At 42.9% G+C, this 18,437-nt stretch overlaps 1 pseudogene; it reads left to right on the top strand.

Moving 5' to 3' along the window:
• The first annotated feature begins 5,600 nt into the window (after positions 1 to 5,600).
• On the top strand, positions 5,601 to 18,166 carry LOC149367467 (uncharacterized; annotated as a pseudogene).
• The last annotated feature ends 271 nt before the right edge of the window (positions 18,167 to 18,437 follow it).

Raw genomic sequence — 18,437 nt, 5'->3', positions numbered from 1 at the left:
CAGCAGACTTTTTTTCGAAAAAGAAGCCGACATTCACTAAGTTTCATGTTATACACAGTAACTGTGAACAAAAGCAAGCCCGAATCATATCCCCATTTCTTGTTACCAAATGCCTAACAGATACCTTAGGGCCTGGCTACAAGGTATCCAAAATGTCAAGCGGCGACCTACTCCTCGAACTACGCGAGAGCATCCAGTGCTCGAAACTTGCAAACATCGATTCCATAGGGGACATCTCTGTCTTCGTGACTCCCCACCGATCCCTCAACTCAGTCAAAGGCGTAATCTCAGAGGCTGACTTCATCCACCTAACAGAAACTGAAATGCTTCAAGGACTATCCGAACAAAATGTAATAGACGTCCACAGGATCAAAATCCGCAAGGATAACAAGGAAATAGACACCAAACACATGGTCCTCACATTTAACACCAGCAGCTTGCCCGAAACAATCGAAGTAGGATACCTGAAAGTCAACGTAAGGCACTACATACCCAATCCCCGTCGCTGTTTTAATTGCCAGAAGTTTGGCCATGGCTCACAGAGCTGCCGCGGCCGCAAAACCTGCGCGAAATGCGCATCAAGGGACCACCAGTCTGAGGAATGCGACGCAGCACTACGCTGCGCAAACTGCGAAGGCGACCACGCTGCATACTCCAGGGCGTGTCCGTCCTGGAAAAAGGAGAAAGAAATCATCATCATTAAGACCAAAGAAAACATTTCATTCAAAGAAGCCAGAAGGCGTTTTGCACTTAACAACACATTCTCCTTCACAGCGAAACCAAACTTCGCTGATGTGGTGCGCGGGGGCGTAGCACCACACAGCACTCCGGCACCTGCCGCGGCGCAGTTCTACTGCGCCTGTAGCAGGGCCACCCACGCCCCAGGCAGGGACAGCGAAAGCTGCTCTGCCAACTCCAAGCCAGGGAGTGCCGGCCCATGGGTCGGCATTCCGCAGGACTTCCCCCCGTCGGGGGAGGCCTGACACCAACACATCCGCGGCTTCCCCGCGGTCTTCCAGCACCTCCAGTGAGGTGATGGAGGTAACTCCCGATCCGCCCGCTTTGCAGCGGCGGAACAGCTCTCTTGAGCGGAAAAAAGGCAGGGCCACCATAACGGCCCCAGAACACAAATAAACCCCCAATCGTTCATACCCCAAACATAAAAATGGCTTTTCTAGTTCAGTGGAACTGCCGAGGAATATTGAGAAATTACGATGACAAAAAATATTTTAGGGTCAATGTCACCCGTAGCCTTATGTCTCCAGGAAACCAATCTAGGTCCACAACATATGAACATCCTGAAGCATTATAAAACTTTTAGACGCGATCGTGAGCAGGCAATAGACTCTCGGGAGGCGTCGCGATTGTCATACAAAGCGGCGTCCCTGCTCAAGAGATCAGACTGAAAACAAAACTTGAGGCAGTTGCAGTCAGCATTGTCAGCTACAAAACAATTACAATCTGCTCTGTATATATTCCTCCACATCTCACACTAACAGTCCACGATCTACAAGGCCTCATTGATGAACTTCCAGAACAATACCTAGTAGTCGGGGATTTTAACGCTCAATCCCCTTTTTGGGGAAGTGAGCGCTGTGACTCTAGGGGTCAAATAATCGAAGATTTTATCCTCACAAATAGTGTATGCCTTTTAAATACAGAAAAAGCCACATACTGCTCCCCTGCCTCAGGGAAAATGACCTGTTTAGATTTGTCTTTTAGTTAATCTTCTGTTTTTAACGATTTTAACTGGGACGTCATTGACAACCCATATGGCAGCGATCACCTCCCTATACTAATCACTTTAACATCCCCACCGGAAATAATCCCCACAAGGCCACGGCGCTGGAAGCTTCACTTCGCCGACTGGTCACTTTTTAGAGCAAAAGCAAATTTAGAAAATATACTTTTAGAAAATCTCACCATCGACCAAATAAATGAAAAGTTCACTAATTGTATCATAACTGCCGCACTCATAGCTATTCCTCAGTCGTCAGGAGTAGCGCGACAAAACCATAAAGTATGGTGGACAAAAGACTGTAAGGAGGCTAAAAAACAACAAAATAGAGCTTGGGGTAAATTCCGTAGGTATCCGACCTATGAGAATCTCTTGAATTTTAAAAAGGCAAAAGTTAAAGCTCGGTACGTCCGTCGCAGTGCCGAGAAAGCTTCATGGCAGAAATATGTTTCATCTATCAACAGTCAGATCCCATCTAAAAAAAAATGTGGCAGCAGGTTCGAAAATTAAATGGCACCTTTTCACCATTCACAATTCCTTTTTTAACAACACCCGGCACACAAACAAGCATAGAGGAACAGGCAGACATATTAGGGGAACATTTCGCTGCAGTTTCAAGTTCATCTCACTATAGACAGTCTTTTTTAAAATACAAAAACACAGCTGAAAAACAGAGGCTCCCAACAAGTGGAGGCGCAAATGAAAAGTACAATAGTCTAATTACCCTCCAAGAAATCAACAAAGTACTGTCTGCCGGAAAAAAAAAACTGCTCCAGGACCCGACGAAATACATTATGAAATACTTGCACATCTTTCCGAGCCAGCCGTGGACGCACTTTTAAGATTCTTTAACACAATTTTCATATCTGGAAAAATACCGGAAGCCTGGAACAAAGCTATTATTGTACCGCTTCTTAAGCCTAGTAAACCCCCAACTTCTCCTAGCAGTTATAGACCCATAGCCCTGACCAGTTGCCTTGCCAAATCCTTCGAAAGTGTCCTAAATATAAGACTAGCCTTTGTTCTTCAATCTGGTGAACTTCTTGATATCCATCAGTGTGGATTTAAAAAGGGATGCTGCACTACAGACCACCTAGTCCGCCTTGAAAATACTGTCAGAGAAGCTTTTATACACAAGCAACACTGTCTTAGCGTCTTTTCTGATTTAGAAAAGGCATATGAGGTTCCCGAACCTGGAGGTTCGGGATTCTCCAGGACTTAGCTGAGCTTGGCATCCGTGGCAGAATACTGAACTCCATTAAAGACTTTTTATCTAACCGTTCATTTAAGGTCCGTCTAGGCTCAACCATTTCGAGGGATTTTATTCAGGAAAATGGAGTGCCTCAAAGGTGTATTTTAAGCACAACTCTTTTTATTGTAAAAATGAATTCTCTTAACAAAATAATACCAAGGTCCATAACATATTCAGTCTATGTTGAGGATCTTCAGATAGCGTGCACATCTTCCAATATATCTACATGTGAAAGACAAGTACAACTTACAATCAACAAACTGGCAACATGGGCAGAAAAGAATGGTTTCCAGTTCTCACCACAGAAAACAGTAGCCTTACTTTTTTCACTCAAATGAGGCTTGCACACAGATCCCACATTACACCTAAACCAAACCACACTGCCTTTAAAAAAGGAACACAAATTTCTAGGCATCACCTTCGATAAAAAGCTTACTTTCCTGCCTCACATAAACGCACTAAAGAAGAAAGCGTCGCTATCACTGAACATACTTAAAGTCCTTTCACGCAAACACTGGGGTTCTGATCGGGTATGCCTTCTACAGATTTATCGATCTGTAGTACGTTCCGTTTTAGAATATGGCTGCATAGTGTATGGATCAGCAAGGCCATCGTACTTGAAGCGACTGGACCCTGTGCACAATATGGGTTTGCGTATTTCAACTGGTGCTTACAGGACATCACCCATAAAAAGCCTTTACGTGGAAACCAATGAACCACCACTTGCAGACAGACGAACAATGCTCACATGCTCATACATTTTAAAGATCCGTTCCCAGCCTAAACACATCTGTTACCCACTCGTTACAAAGTGCCCATCCCGAACACTATTTACCAACAAACCTCTAGCAATCAGACCACTTCTTCTCCGCTTTGAAGAGAAATGCCAAGAACTAGACATAATGAACATATTACCTAATATTGCCCGCAAACCTGATCCACTCCCGCCTTGGTACTGCCTACCATCTGTGTGCGACTTCACATTAACACAATTTCGGAAAAAACATACACCACATGAACAGATATTACAAGAATATTTAGCACTCAACGAAAAATACGGAGAATACGAAGCATTTTATACCGATGGATCAAAATCGGCGCACTACATGGGAAGTGCTGTAGTTCAGAATAATTGGGAAAAAATAGTACGGCTACCTGGGTGTACATCCATTTTCACCGCCGAGTGTTACGCAGTCTTGATGGCTGTAAAAAAAATAATAAATGAGAACATTCAGAACAGTATCATTTACACTGATTCTCTGAGCATACTAACCTCACTTCACCATAGCAATGCAGTCACACCACTAATCGGGGATATCATACATAACATAACAAGCGCCACAATACAGGGACAAGACATAAAATTTTGCTGGGTTCCCAGCCACATTGGAATCGCTGGAAATGAGAAAGCAGATGAATGTGCTGGAAAAGCTCGAAATAAAGAAATAAAGAAAGTGTACATTCCCTACAAAGATGGTATGAAGTTGGTGCAGTGCAAATTAAGAAATAAATGGCAGTCGCAATAGAATATCGAAACAAATAATAAGCTACATTTAGTACAACCCATTCTAGACGAATGGAAATCATGCTCACACCAAAAACGATTGATCGAAGTTATTTTATGCCGTCTCCGTATAGGACACACACATCTCACACACAACTTCCTGCTAACAAAGAAAGACAAACCTGTTTGCGAGCAATGCGGACATGAACTTACCGTAAGCCACATACTACTATCATGCACAAAACTTGAATCATTAAGAAAAAAATATTTTGCTACATTTTACAAAGAACATATCCCATTTCATCCAGCGTTGATTTTAGCTGAATATGCACTCGTTAGTATACTTGATGTTTTTAGCTTTTTAAGGGAAGCCGGTGTTCTTCAAAACCTGTCATGTTGCGACCCTGTGCTTCTCTACTTAGAACGATACACCTCAGCCACTTTCTCAGTCCTGAGAAGGAGGCTGAGGTTTTTATCTGAGTAGTTGGGGACCTCGAGATCATTGGCAAGCCAAGGATGTCCACAGAGGTTAACCAACTTTTAAAAGCTTCTGCAAACAGCCATTTCTAAAAAGTTTGTATTTAATCAGCCAGGTAATAAAAATAACTTTTAGGCCCTTTACACCACCGTTTTTATCAACTTTGTTGTCACACTCTGCTCAAGCCAATCTTTCCATACCTTGTTCTTGGCGCATGATAGCCTTAGCTGCTTATGCGCCAATAAACCCAACACAACACACAGTTTGGAATGCAGTAGATAAAGTTTTCATGCGTTTTCAGAAAGCGAGGACCTTACAAAGCCTACTTGAGCCCGGCTGCAGATTTTCATCTTCCTCGGTCTACCGCGCGCGCCCGCCACCAACGTGCTGTAAGTTCATTCTGTATATCTTTAGACAATATTTAGGACAGAGCGTACACGCGCGACTTAAAAATATGCTTGTATTGTCGCAGGGAACTTCAGACGCAGCCTTGTCGTCTCAAGATGACCCCTCGCCTTGGGAAGAAGACTCCGCTCTAGGTGGTGTTCCCGCAGGTCTGGCTAGCAGCGACAGTAGCGGGACTGAAGAAATAGATTCCGATGCTGCCGATTATGACGCAGCAACACAAATGGGGGGTGAACCTGCATCCCTTGATGGCAGTAGATGTGCAGAAACTCCACAAGAACAGGATACGAATGGATCTTCATCAGTGTATGACAGCGAGGTTAGTAGCTTTCGAGTAAACCGCGGGCACGATCGCTCAGTGGAAGCGCACCCGCTTCCATCCAGAGGCCGTGACATAGGGGCTAGAGTTTCCTTTTTAGAGCTCCAGAAGTGATCACATCATTTTTTTATGATCTGTCTGAAAAATTAAAGCTGCTGCCACTGTCAGTAAGTAGCTCTTAAAGGTTGGAAATCACTTGAAGTAGACAGTTGTAATTGTCAGCTGTTCAAGTTATTTCACCTGCTGTTAACTTTTGTCGGCTTTTTCGGGTGAAATGTCGTTAAAAGGTGTAGTTCTTTTTATCTTGTTTGAGCAGGCACCATTTAAGCATCGCTATGTTCAGACCTTCTAAATCATAATTTTCATTTCAGGAGTCGCTACCTGAACAACCTGACAAGGAACCTGGGCCTGGCGAAAACTCTTCGTTTAGCCATCTTTTTGAAGAGCTCATCAATGAAGAAGTAGTTGTGACAAAGGGGGATGCTCTTCTGATGGTGCTCAAATATGCCTTAAAAATATGTGAGCTATCCCTAACAGGGCTCACAAGCCTTATAGAATTGATCAACAGTTTCTTTGAGCGCCCAATCACTCCCAGTACAGGCTTATCAAACTGCTTGAGCAGTCTGGGACATCAATGATTTTTCACTCTTTTTGTCCTAATTGCTTTGCACATATATAAGCAACATTGATACAAATTCATCTTTTGAGTGCCCAGAATGCAGCAATGTAATCAAAGTTTCCAAACTTGAAGACATACCATTCTTTGTACTCTTAGATATTGAGTCTCAGCTGCAGAAGTTACTGAACAATTGTGAATTATTAGACTTGACAGAATCGCTGCCCCAAAATAGCACTCTTTCAGATATATGGGATGGACAGCTGTACCGCGATTTTGTTACAAAAACTGCAGAAATTGGACCGAGGATTAGTTTTTCATTAAATGCAGATGGCGCACCGCTTTTTCAATCAAGTGGTACTTCTATTTGGCCAATTCAGCTAATTGTCAATGAAGTGCCAGTTGAGCAAAGGATGGCGAAGCTTGTTCTAGCCGCCTTGTGGTTTCGGAAACAAAAGCCAGACATTTATTTATTTATTTATTTATTTATTTATTTATTTATTTATTTATTTATTTATTTATTTATTTATTTATTTATTTATTTATTTATTTATTTATTTATTTATTTATTTATTTATTTATTTATTTATTTATTTATTTATTTATTTATTTATTTATTTATTTATTTATTTATTTATTTATTTATTTATTTATTTATTTATTTATTTATTTATCCTTTCCTGGGATTGCAGTATTTATTAATACTGCAATCCCAGGAAAGGATTTTCGCAGGGTGAGCATACAGAAAATAGGTAAGTACAAATATTAAGAAAAAAAGTACAAAGGCCACAAATTAATAATAAGCAACAAAAACACAACAGCAAAAATGAAAGGCTCAATGACGTAACACAACAAAAAAGTATACTCAGGTTTGGGGCATATAAATACACTACTTTCAAGTCATCAGTGAACATGGGCAACAGGTAATTAATTAAATGAAGAAAGAGCACCAAAACATCACAATATTAAATTCAGTTAAAAAAATGGGAAACGGGAATGCATGACAGAGGACATTATTGTGCACTGAGGTTGCCGATGAATGATGTTACAGATAGCTGTAGGACTTCGTCGTTAGTAAGTTGATTCCACTCCGTTACTGTTCGCGGAAAAAAGGAATATTTAAAGCAGTTATTACGCTGGGTGAAAGGGGTGATTGTAAGATTGTGACGTTGTCTTGTAGAATAACCTGAAGAGAAGGATATTAGTCCATCAATGTTAATTTTAAAATGACCTTTGACCAATTGGTATAAGAACTTAAGTCGAGCAACGCAATTCCTTTCAGTTATAGATATTAAAGCAGCCCTGCTTAAGAGGTCACTTACTGATGTGCGTCCATAGCTATTGTAAACAAAACGTACTGCTTTCTTTTGTATTTTTTCAATTTTACTTACTTTTTTTTGGTGAATGGATCCCAGATTATTGCCGCATAATCTAATATTGGAAGGGCAATCGATTTATACGCTAGAAGCAGAACTCGGGGTGTGGAAAGTTTCAATGCACGCCTAAGAAAAAAAAGTTTACGGTTTGCATTATTTACAGTTTGATCAATGTGTTTAGTCAAGTCAAGGTTGTTAGTAATCCATAGCCCTAGATATTTGTAGTGTGAGACTTCGGAAAGAATGTTGTTATCAAATGAATATTGGAACATCAGTGGACTTTTCTTGTGAGTGATTCTCATATACACGGTTTTTTGAAAGTTGATAGGCATCTGCCATGCATCACACCAGGCATTAATTTTCTGAAAAGCCTCATTAAGTTTTACCTGATCTGACATGTTTTTAATTTCGGAGTATAGCACACAGTCATCCGCATATAGTTTAATATTAACTGGAATGTCTTTCACGATGTCGTTAATGTAAATGATAAACAAGAGTGGCCCAAGCACTGAGCCCTGAGGGACACCAGAGTCAACAAAAACAGTTTGAGAGGAATGTTCCCCAAAAGAGACATATTGCTGACGGTTATTCAAATATGCTGAAATCCAATTAATGATTTTGTTATTTCTGAGTGTGCTATTAATTTTGGAAAGCAGTTTTTTGTGAGAGACCTTATCAAATGCTTTGTAGAAGTTCATACAAATGGCATCTGTTTGGCTACTATTGTTAATAGCTTTCGCAAAATCGTGTATAGTCTGAACTAATTCGGTACAAGTAGAATAACCTTTCCGGAATCCGTGTTGGAAATTTGTAATAAAATTGTGTTGTTCAAGAAAATGGGAAATGTGGGTGTGTATTATGTGTTCCATAATTTTGCAAACTGTCGATGTTAATGAAATCGGTCGGTAATTATTAATGTACTGTTTGTTTCCATTTTTATGAAGTGGTTGGACTCTGGCTGTCCTCCAGTCGCCCGGAACCTGTCCTTCATTTAGAGACCTAGAAAAAATTACACACAAATACTTGGACACCCATTCTGCATACCTCGTTAGGAATGCATTGGGTATTTTATCAGGCCCAAGGGATTTTTTTACGTTAAGATTCAAAAGCATTTTAGTTATACCCTGTTCACTGATGACAAGATCAGGCATCGGAGGTGAGCATGTTTCGAACACAGGTTGTATGCCATTATCTTTAGTAAAAACGGATTTGAAGTATTCGTTAAAGGCGGTTGATATTACCTTGCCGTCATGTGTTAATGTGCCATTGATTTCAAATGCATGGGAATCCCTAGATACTGATGAGATTGTACGCCAAAATTTTTCAGGTGAGCTAGTTATAAAATTAGGCAACAAATCGCCAAAATAATTTTCTTTCTATCAAGTGCTACTTGTCCTCGTAGTTGACTTGACAGAGCGGAAATTTTATCCAGCAGGCTTTCAGGATGGACAACTGCTTGCCTTTTCTTTTTCAACTTTTTTAATTTTCTACGCATTTGTATTGAAGTGCGGGAAATCCAGGGATTGTCACGTTTTGTCTTTTTAACAATGCTTGCCACAAAACGGCTAATACACATCATAACCAGATCCTTGAAAGAAATCCACAGATCGTCTACATTTGCGGTAGACCTCGAAAAGCTATCAAAATAAAAGGATAAGGTATCGATTATTGATGTGTCATCAGCGCGTGAGAAGTTAGGAAAACATGACTGCTTTGGATGCCTGTCAATAGCGGTATCAGATAAGGTAAGGGACACGGCCTGGTGATCGGAGATTCCTGGGATTATTTCGCATTTTGTTTTAGTACTAATAGATCCGCTTACGAAGAAAAGGTCCAGTATAGATTTAGCGCTATCGTGTACCCTGGCGTACTCGTCAACAAGTTGGGATAAATCAAATGCAAATGCTATGTCCAACATGGCATCACCTGTTTTGCCGTTATGGTTTTTGAGGGACATCGTGCGCCAGTCAATATTAGGCAGATTAAAGTCGCCAGCTAGAATTATCCGATCGCCAGGTTTTAAATATGTGTTCATGTAAGTTTTCAAATCATTTAAAACCGATATGGAAGGAGAAGGGGGCCTGTACAACGCACCTATAATGTACCTGATTGTACCACAATATGTTTTACTGAAAATGCACTCTACATTAGGCACGTCAGGCATCCTTAAAACTCGTAATGATTTCTTGTATATCATACAGACGCCGCCACCTCTTCCAGTACGGTCTTTCCGGAGTACATTGTAACCAGTAGGCACGAATTCACTGTCGAAAATTGCATCATGTAACCATGTTTCGGTTAGCACATCAATAGTGATGGTTCAACAGCGCGAACACACACAAACCAAGAAGGAGACAAGACACACACAGCGCTGAACTTACAACTGATTTTTTATTAGGAAGAAGCATGTCATAATATACACACACGAAAACAACACACATGAAAAAACTGCGCACATGCGCAATGTCAACAATCTCATAGTACTAAAAAAGGTAAAAACCGCTTTAAAAGCACGTGTGTATCCACAGAACCACTATCCACTGTGCAGCATTTTCATTTCCCTTACAGATAATTTTACAGATCGCGCGCTCACGCACCCTTTATCTTTCCTGTTAATGTGAAAGGCTTCCGCAATTTCTCTAGTGCCCTGGTCAGAATGACGAAACAACACATCAGTGTCACCAAAAAACGGCGTGCATTTGCATGTGAAACAGTGCTTTGCTAGGTTTGTTTCCTTGTTCTTTAAAGAATTAGCGTGCTCCATGAGCCGCACGTTAATACAGCGGCCAGTCTGGCCGATGTAGGTTAGGCCGCAGGACAAGGGGATCTGATAAACTACGCCAGTCTTACAGGGAACATATCTTGTCACATGATTGATGTTGCAAGCATCTCTTCTGCGCCCCTCATGCCTTTTTTGAACCGCCGCTCCCACTCTTTCTAGCTTGTTAGGAGCAGAAAACAGAACTTGTACCCCATGCTTGCTCCCCACTTTCTTAATCCGGTGCGACAGCGCGTGGACATACGGCATAACCACTATCTTTCTTCTTTCTTCTTCCTTCTTCCGATGCCTTCTGCTGCCCAGACGTGTCTGCAGGCGATTTCAGTGCACGGAGGACTTTGCCTGCACTCGAGACAAGCACTGAATCCGGGAAACCAGATTCCCTACATCTGTTTGCCTGGGCTAAAAGAGAAGACATCATTTTATGACCACAAGATTTCTTCACTGCCATGCCTAAGCATCCCGTAACAATACCACTTTTTACGATCTTAGAATGAAAGGACTTGTAATTTAAAAGGGGCTTTTCACTCCTAGGCGAATACTGCCAACAGACATGATTGGGTTCGAAAGACAACTTTAAATCAAGGAATTGCAAGTCTGTTTCTTGAGGGACTTCATGTGTGAACGTCAGTCCCGACCCATTACGTGCAAAAACATCAAGGACATTTGACACAAATTCCGGATTCACGGACCTAGGTAGCACTAAGAAATCGTCCACGTAACGGAAAATGCGTATGCAGCATCCGGCCAAATCACTCTCAATTTTCATATCAACCCGGCTTAGATAAATGTTGCATAGAACGGGTGCTACCTTGGCACCTATGCACACACCTGAGTTTTGCATATAAAGTTGACCATCCCACTCAACAAACGTTATGAGAACAAAAAGTAACTGCGCAAAAGGACGGGACAAGAGAAAGAGAACCACACGGGACAAACGCAGACTGACAACTTATTTATTCCACCTACTCCTCTTTCCTTCAGCAGCAAAGCGCATGCGCACCAACCACAAAAACAAAAAACAGAAGCGACACTCATCTCGTGGAATCAAGGAACTCGAACTCCTTGCGGTACAGGTGTACTGAAGCATCGCTAATGCACTTATCAGGCCCTAACCTCGCGATTTCCAAGGCCTCGATAATTTCTCGTTCTTTCTTATCCTCGAGCGTCCGATAATCTTAGTCCTATCGAAAAGCGGATTACAATCTCTGCCATCATGCTTGCAAGTGTGACAATGCTTAGGCAGATGCTGCCCCCTTGAATCTTCTAAGGAATTTGCGTGCTCTAATAATCTAATGTTGACGCACCGGCCAGTTTGCCCTATGTAGAACCTACCACAACTCAGGGGAATCTGGTAAATTACATTGCATGTACACTGGACGAACTTATTCCTGTGGTTAATGCCACACTCAACCTTCTTTTGCTTATCTTTTCTCGCCAAATTGCACAAACGCGACAACTTGCAAGGTGCAGAAAAAATGACGTCAACGCCGAATTTTCCGGCGACTCTCTTGAGGCCGTGCGAGACCCTGTGAACATAGGGCATAACTTCATACTTCCGCCTCTCCTGTGCATCCGCCCCCAGAGGTTTTGAGTTTGGGCGGAAGGACTTCAACAGGGACTCAGCGACAGCCTGAAGAAGGGCCAGCGGAAAACCAGCAGACCTAAGGCGATCAACCTGAGCCTCAAAGCTAATCTGAACTTTATGTGGACAGGACTTGGCTAATGAAGCCCTGAGGCAAGTTGATACAATACCCCTCTTGACCAGCTTCGAATGGCACGAGTTAAAGGGCAAGAGTGCCTTTTTTCGACCTAGGCATGTACGCCCAGCAGAGGTGGTCAGGATCGTTAAAAAATAATTTTAAATCTAAGAATTGCAAACAAGAGTTTTCAGGAAGTTCAATGGTAAAATTAAAACTCGGAAAGGCTGACTTAAAAGATGCTAAAACCTCCATTGCCACCTGGGCCAAGTCGTCGTTGTGGTCAATATTTAAAAGGATTAAAAAGTCATCCATGTATCGGAAAACTCGAACGATACGGTCGTCAGATAGTACCCGCGATAGCGAGCGGTCAATTTCAGCTAAAAGGACTTCCGATAAAACTGGGGCTACACATGACCCGATGCAAATTCCGCGTTTTTGCACGTAAAATTTTTCCTGAAAACTCACAATCGTTGAAGTAAGATAAACCTTAAGCAATTCCAAAAAACCTTCAACAGAAATACCGCACGCATTCTGGAAAGACACAGCACCAGAACGTTCGATACAGTTCCGGACTGCACGGAACAGGTCATCGTGGGGAAGGGAGTAGAACAACTCTTCGATGTCAACCGAGAAGCCCGAGTTAACATCGCAGAGGCTATCCCCTAACATTTCGGCCACTCGGTCTGAGCTGCTGACCTTGTACGGATCGTCGGGTGCCAGACTTCCCAGATGGCGCTGAAGGTAGCGACTGACCACAGCTTGCCAGGATCCAGTTTCTGTAACAATGGCTCTAAAAGGGCATTCTATCTTGTGGCTCTTGGCACTGAAGAACACAGTGAGCACTAGGACCTTGTTTTTCCCCACTTCACTTTTTAGCTTGTCGAGTTTCAAATCCCTTAACAGTGCAACCGCCTTTGCCTTTGCTTTAGACGGCTTTAGATCTGTTCTCTCAAAGTTCTTTAAGACAGATGTCGTGGCCTTGTCACTAAAAAGCTTCTGAGGCATAACCACAAAGCCTCCTTCTTTGTCGGCCATTCGAAGCTGGTCAAGAGGGGTATTGTATCAACTTGCCTCAGGGCTTCATTAGCCAAGTCCTGTCCACATAAAGTTCAGATTAGCTTTGAGGCTCAGGTTGATCGCCTTAGGTCTGCTGGTTTTCCGCTGGCCCTTCTTCAGGCTGTCGCTGAGTCCCTGTTGAAGTCCTTCCGCCAAAACTCAAAACCTCTGGGGGCGGATGCACAGGAGAGGCGGAAGTATGAAGTTATGCCCTATGTTCACAGGGTCTCGCACGGCCTCAAGAGAGTCGCCGGAAAATTCGGCGTTGACGTCATTTTTTCTGCACCTTGCAAGTTGTCGCGTTTGTGCAATTTGGCGAGAAAAGATAAGCAAAAGAAGGTTGAGTGTGGCATTAACCACAGGAATAAGTTCGTCCAGTGTACATGCAATGTAATTTACCAGATTCCCCTGAGTTGTGGTAGGTTCTACATAGGGCAAACTGGCCGCTGCGTCAACATTAGATTATTAGAGCACGCAAATTCCTTAGAAGATTCAAGGGGGCAGCATCTGCCTTAGCATTGTCACACTTGCAAGCATGATGACAGAGATTGTAATCCGCTTCTCGATAGGACTAAGATTATCGGACGCTCGAGGGATAAGAAAGAACGAGAAATTATCGAGGCCTTGGAAATCGCGAGGTTAGGGCCTGATAAGTGCAATAGCGATGCTTCAGTACACCTGTACCGCAAGGAGTTCGAGTTCCTTGATTCCACGAGATGAGTGTCGCTTCTGTTTTTTGTTTTTGTGGTTGGTGCGCATGCGCTTTGCTGCTGAAGGAAAGAGGAGTAGGTGGAATAAATCAGTTGTCAGTCTGCGTTTGTCCCGTGTGGTTCTCTTTCTCTTGTCCCGTCCTTTTGCGCAGTTATTCTTTGTTCTCATAATGTCGTACCAACTAGCCCCTCACCGCACTCTTCTAGATTTCAACCAACGTGTTACTCAAGTAGTAAGATAACAACAGTCCTTCTTCGGGATCCTTCTAAAAAGGATCCCGTTGTAATTCCACACTCATTTTGGAACACGTATTCATCGTTGTCCTCCGTAATACATTGCTGAACATACTGGATAAGTTGAAAGTGCGGAAGAGAATAAAACAAATCGACCACATCCACGCTAAAACCAGCGCATTGTGCCGGGCTCTCATTTCGGAGGAATTCAGCAACTGCCTCAGAATTGGGTACGAGAAACGGATCCTTCACGCGAAGTGACGACTAGTGACGACAAAGATAGGTAGACACAGCCAACTGCCATGAATTGTGCTCCGAGATGATTGCCCGGAAAGGAACGTTAGGTTTGTGCGTCTTAGCACTAAAGAAAATTTCTAGGACCGAGCGTTCACTTTCCTTCACCTTCTTAGCTATACCTTCTAACTTTAACTTCTTAAGTAAAGTCACCGCCTTCTGCTTACACTGGGCAGGATTCCTAGCAACACTTTTGAAGTTCTTCATAACCGCTTCACGAGCCTTCTCAGAAAACTGGTCCTCCGACATTAGTACGAAAAAGCCTTCTTTATCCGACTGGACAGTGCGCAAGCGATTATCGCAGAGATAGTTGACTAATGAGCGAAACTGCTTAAACTTCCCTTTGGAGCTAGCGCATCTAGAAACGGCATCAATGCACTCAGACTCACACTTAGATCTGTCTTCAGCTGGGGCTTTGGAAGACACATCTCGTGCAAGCGCCAACCTTTCAACAGTTCTCATGCCAGATTCTAGGCAAAACTTGGGTCCTAGGCGTAAAGTTTCTGCATGCTTGGGATCCACGGATCCAAGGTAGCACCCGTTCTAAGCAACATTTATCTAAGCCGGGTTGATATGAAAATTGAGAGTGATTTGGCCGGATGCTGCATACGCATTTTCCGTTACGTGGACGATTTCTTAGTGCTAGCTAGGTCCGTGAATCCGGATTTTGTTTCAAATGTCCTTGATGTTTTTGCACGTAATGGGTCGGGACTGACGTTCACACATGAAGTCCCTCAAGAAACAGACTTGCAATTCCTTGATTTAAAGTTGTCTTTCGAACCCAATCATGTCTGTTGGCAGTATTCGCCTAGGAGTGAAAAGCCCCTTTTAAATTACAAGTCCTTTCATTCTAAGATCGTAAAAAGTGGTATTGTTACGGGATGCTTAGGCATGGCAGTGAAGAAATCTTGTGGTCATAAAATGATGTCTAGTCTTTTAGCCCAGGCAAACAGATGTAGGGAATCTGGTTTCCCGGATTCAGTGCTCGTCTCGTCTCGAGTGCAGGAAAAGTCCTCCGTGCACTGAAATCGCCTGCAGACACGTCTGGGCAGCAGAAGGGATCGGAAGAAGGAAGAAGGAAGATAGTGGTTATGCCATATGTCCACGCGCTGTCGCACCGGATTAAGAAAGTGGGGAGCAAGCATGGGGTAGAAGTTCTGTTTTCTGCTCCTAACAAGCTAGAAAGAGTGGGAGCGGCGGTTCAAAGAAGGCATGAGGGGCGCACAAGAGATGCTTGCAACATCAATCATGTGACAAGATATGTTCCCTGTAAGACTGGCGTAGTTTATCTGATCCCCTTGTCCTGCGGCCTAACCTACATCGGCCAGACTGGCCGCTGTATTAACGTGCGGCTCATGGAGCACGCTAATTCTTTAAAGAACAAGGAAACAAACCTAGCAAAGCACTGTTTCACATGCGAATGCACGCCGTTTTTTTGGTGACACTGATGTGTTGTTTCGTCATTCTGACCAGCGCACTAGAGAAATTGCTGAAGCCTTTCACATTAACAGGAAAGATAAAGGGTGCGTGAGTGCGCCATCTGTAACATTATATGTAAGGGAAATGAAAATGCTACACAGTGGATAGTGGTTCTGTGGATACACACGTGCTTTTAAAGCGGTTTTTACCTTTTTTAGTACTATGAGATTGTTGACATTGCGCATGTGCGCAGTTTTTTCATGTGTGTTGTTTTCGTGTGTGTATATTATGACATGCTTCTTCATAATGAAAAATCAGTTGTAAGTTCAGCGCTGTGTGTGTCTTGTCTCCTTCTTGGTCTGTTTGTGTTTGCGCTGTTGAACCATCACTATGAATCTACACCAACTAGCTCAATCTGCAGTTCTTCTACAGCACAGCAATGTCTGAATCGTTAGTAAAAAGGAGCCCTTCAAGCTCGGTTACTTTATTGATTACACTTCTGCAGTTAAAGTTTAAGATTTTCAAGGATGTAGGATCATGCGTTTTCTGTCAGTTATTTTTCTTATTGACCAATCTGACACGCTCTCCTTTCTGGGCATCCCAAGCAAACATAACACTATCAATGCTAATTTTATCAAAGACCAGCTTTACCTTAGCGCCATTTTCTTTTTCTTCCATGGCATGGAAGCCATGGAAGACATGGCATGGAAGACATGGCATTATTCCAAGGTGCATTTTTTGATGCCATGAATCATTTAAGTAATGAGGGTTTCACCCTAGAGCGTCAAGGAAAAACTAAGAAATTCAAGGCTTTCTGTGTGTGCTGTGCTGTCGATTCTGTTGCGCGGGCACCAATGCAAGGAGTTACCCAATTCAATGGGTATTTTGGTTGCAGTTGGCGCCTCCAAGAAGGGGAATGGGCTGGGTGCTCAATGCGGTACCCTGTACTTAGTGTAGATCCTATTGACCGCACTGAAAAGCAAATGCTAATCGACATGGAGGATGCAGAAAAAGAAATTAAGCCCATCCATGGTGTAAAAACTATATCGCCTTTGATTGCTCTGCCATACTTTGACACAGTGTCAAGTTTTGTTCCAGACTATATGCACTGCATTCTGCTCGGAATCAGCCGTCAGTTGTTAGATATATGGCTTCAGTCATCCAATTGCCAGCATTCAATCAGCCATGAGCAAGAGAGAATTGGCCAAAGGTTAATGGCCATGCAGCCTCCGAAAATAGTCAGACGCATGCTGAGACCGACCAAAGAGCGCAGATGGTGGAAAGCCAAAGAACTTGAAAACTGGATATTATTCTACAGCACCCCAGTGCATGATGGCATTCTGTCAAAAACACATCTACAACACTGGGCATGCTTAGTCGAAGCCCTCCATATTATGTTAAAATGCAACATTGAGGCCTCTGAAATTGACATGGCAGCGGAGCTTCTCATGGAGTTCCACATACGTGCGGAAATTCTATATGGGAAACAATTTATGACTTATAATATGCATCAGCTCACACACATTGTGAAGAGTGTTCGGCACTGGGGGCCACTGTGGGCTCATTCAGCCTTCCCTTTTGAGTCGGGGAATGGCAGCCTAAAGGAGGTTGTGAAGGCAGCAAATGGAATCCCTCATCAAGTGTGTCGTCGTTTGCAAATGGAGGATGTAGCTCAACAGCTAACCCAGCTTGCTGTCGACCAACGGGTAGTGCAGTTTTGCACCTCTCTTGACGCAGCATTTACCAAAAAGAGTGTTCGCTCCAGTGACGGCATCCGCTTCTTCGGAAATGGGACTGAATACAAACAACCAGGCCGTCAAGTTGGAGCTGAATTCAGTATACCTGCAAATTCTAATCAGTATGCTAGAATACTCATGAAAGGATCAGTTTTTACTGTCAGGGGGTATGCGCTGAATAAGCGAACAAATAATTATGTTGTTTAATTGACTGATGGCTCATTTGCCATCCTTGAAAAACATATTCGTGGTGGTGACTCCAAAACTTACGTCCTCCTCAAGAAACTCAAGTGCATTCCAGTAAAATATTCGATGGTAACTATGAGGCATCTTCTGAAGGTTGTGGCAGAAGAGCCGGACGTGCTTGTTCTGCCAGCATCAAATATTGAGAGAGTTTGTGTACTCATGGAACTTCATAACACATATGTAGCTGCAGTTCCGAGCTCATTCACGTTTTGAGAAAATTTTAAATGTTTTTGCAGAAAAAAAAAATTCTCTGCCAACATTGCCTCATTGTTCGACTTATGGGCATTAGCTGCAGCAGCTTCAAGTGTGCTCAGTAAACGAGGAGAAGGTGAAATCCAAAATCCATTCTCTCTGGAACCGTCCTTTCTAAAACCCAAGCAGCACCATCTACCCGATGGATTTTGCACTACTATGCAGCTTCCAGTTACCTTAGCTGTATCTGGTATATTTCCTCGTTATATTAGTTCATTAATTTTACAACGTGTGCATCACAAAACGTCGAATTGTTTGACACTATCTGGAACCCCCTGTGACAAACGGTTCGGCCGTAATGGCCATCTGAAGGTAGTCAG

Source organism: Amblyomma mixtum, chromosome 1 (assembly GCF_055824585.1).
Source record: "Amblyomma mixtum isolate Tamu chromosome 1, ASM5582458v1, whole genome shotgun sequence".
In the NCBI taxonomy this organism is placed as follows: Eukaryota; Metazoa; Arthropoda; class Arachnida; order Ixodida; family Ixodidae; genus Amblyomma; species Amblyomma mixtum.
Note: the sequence above shows the minus strand (reverse complement) of the source record. Positions and strands in the feature narration are given on the sequence as shown.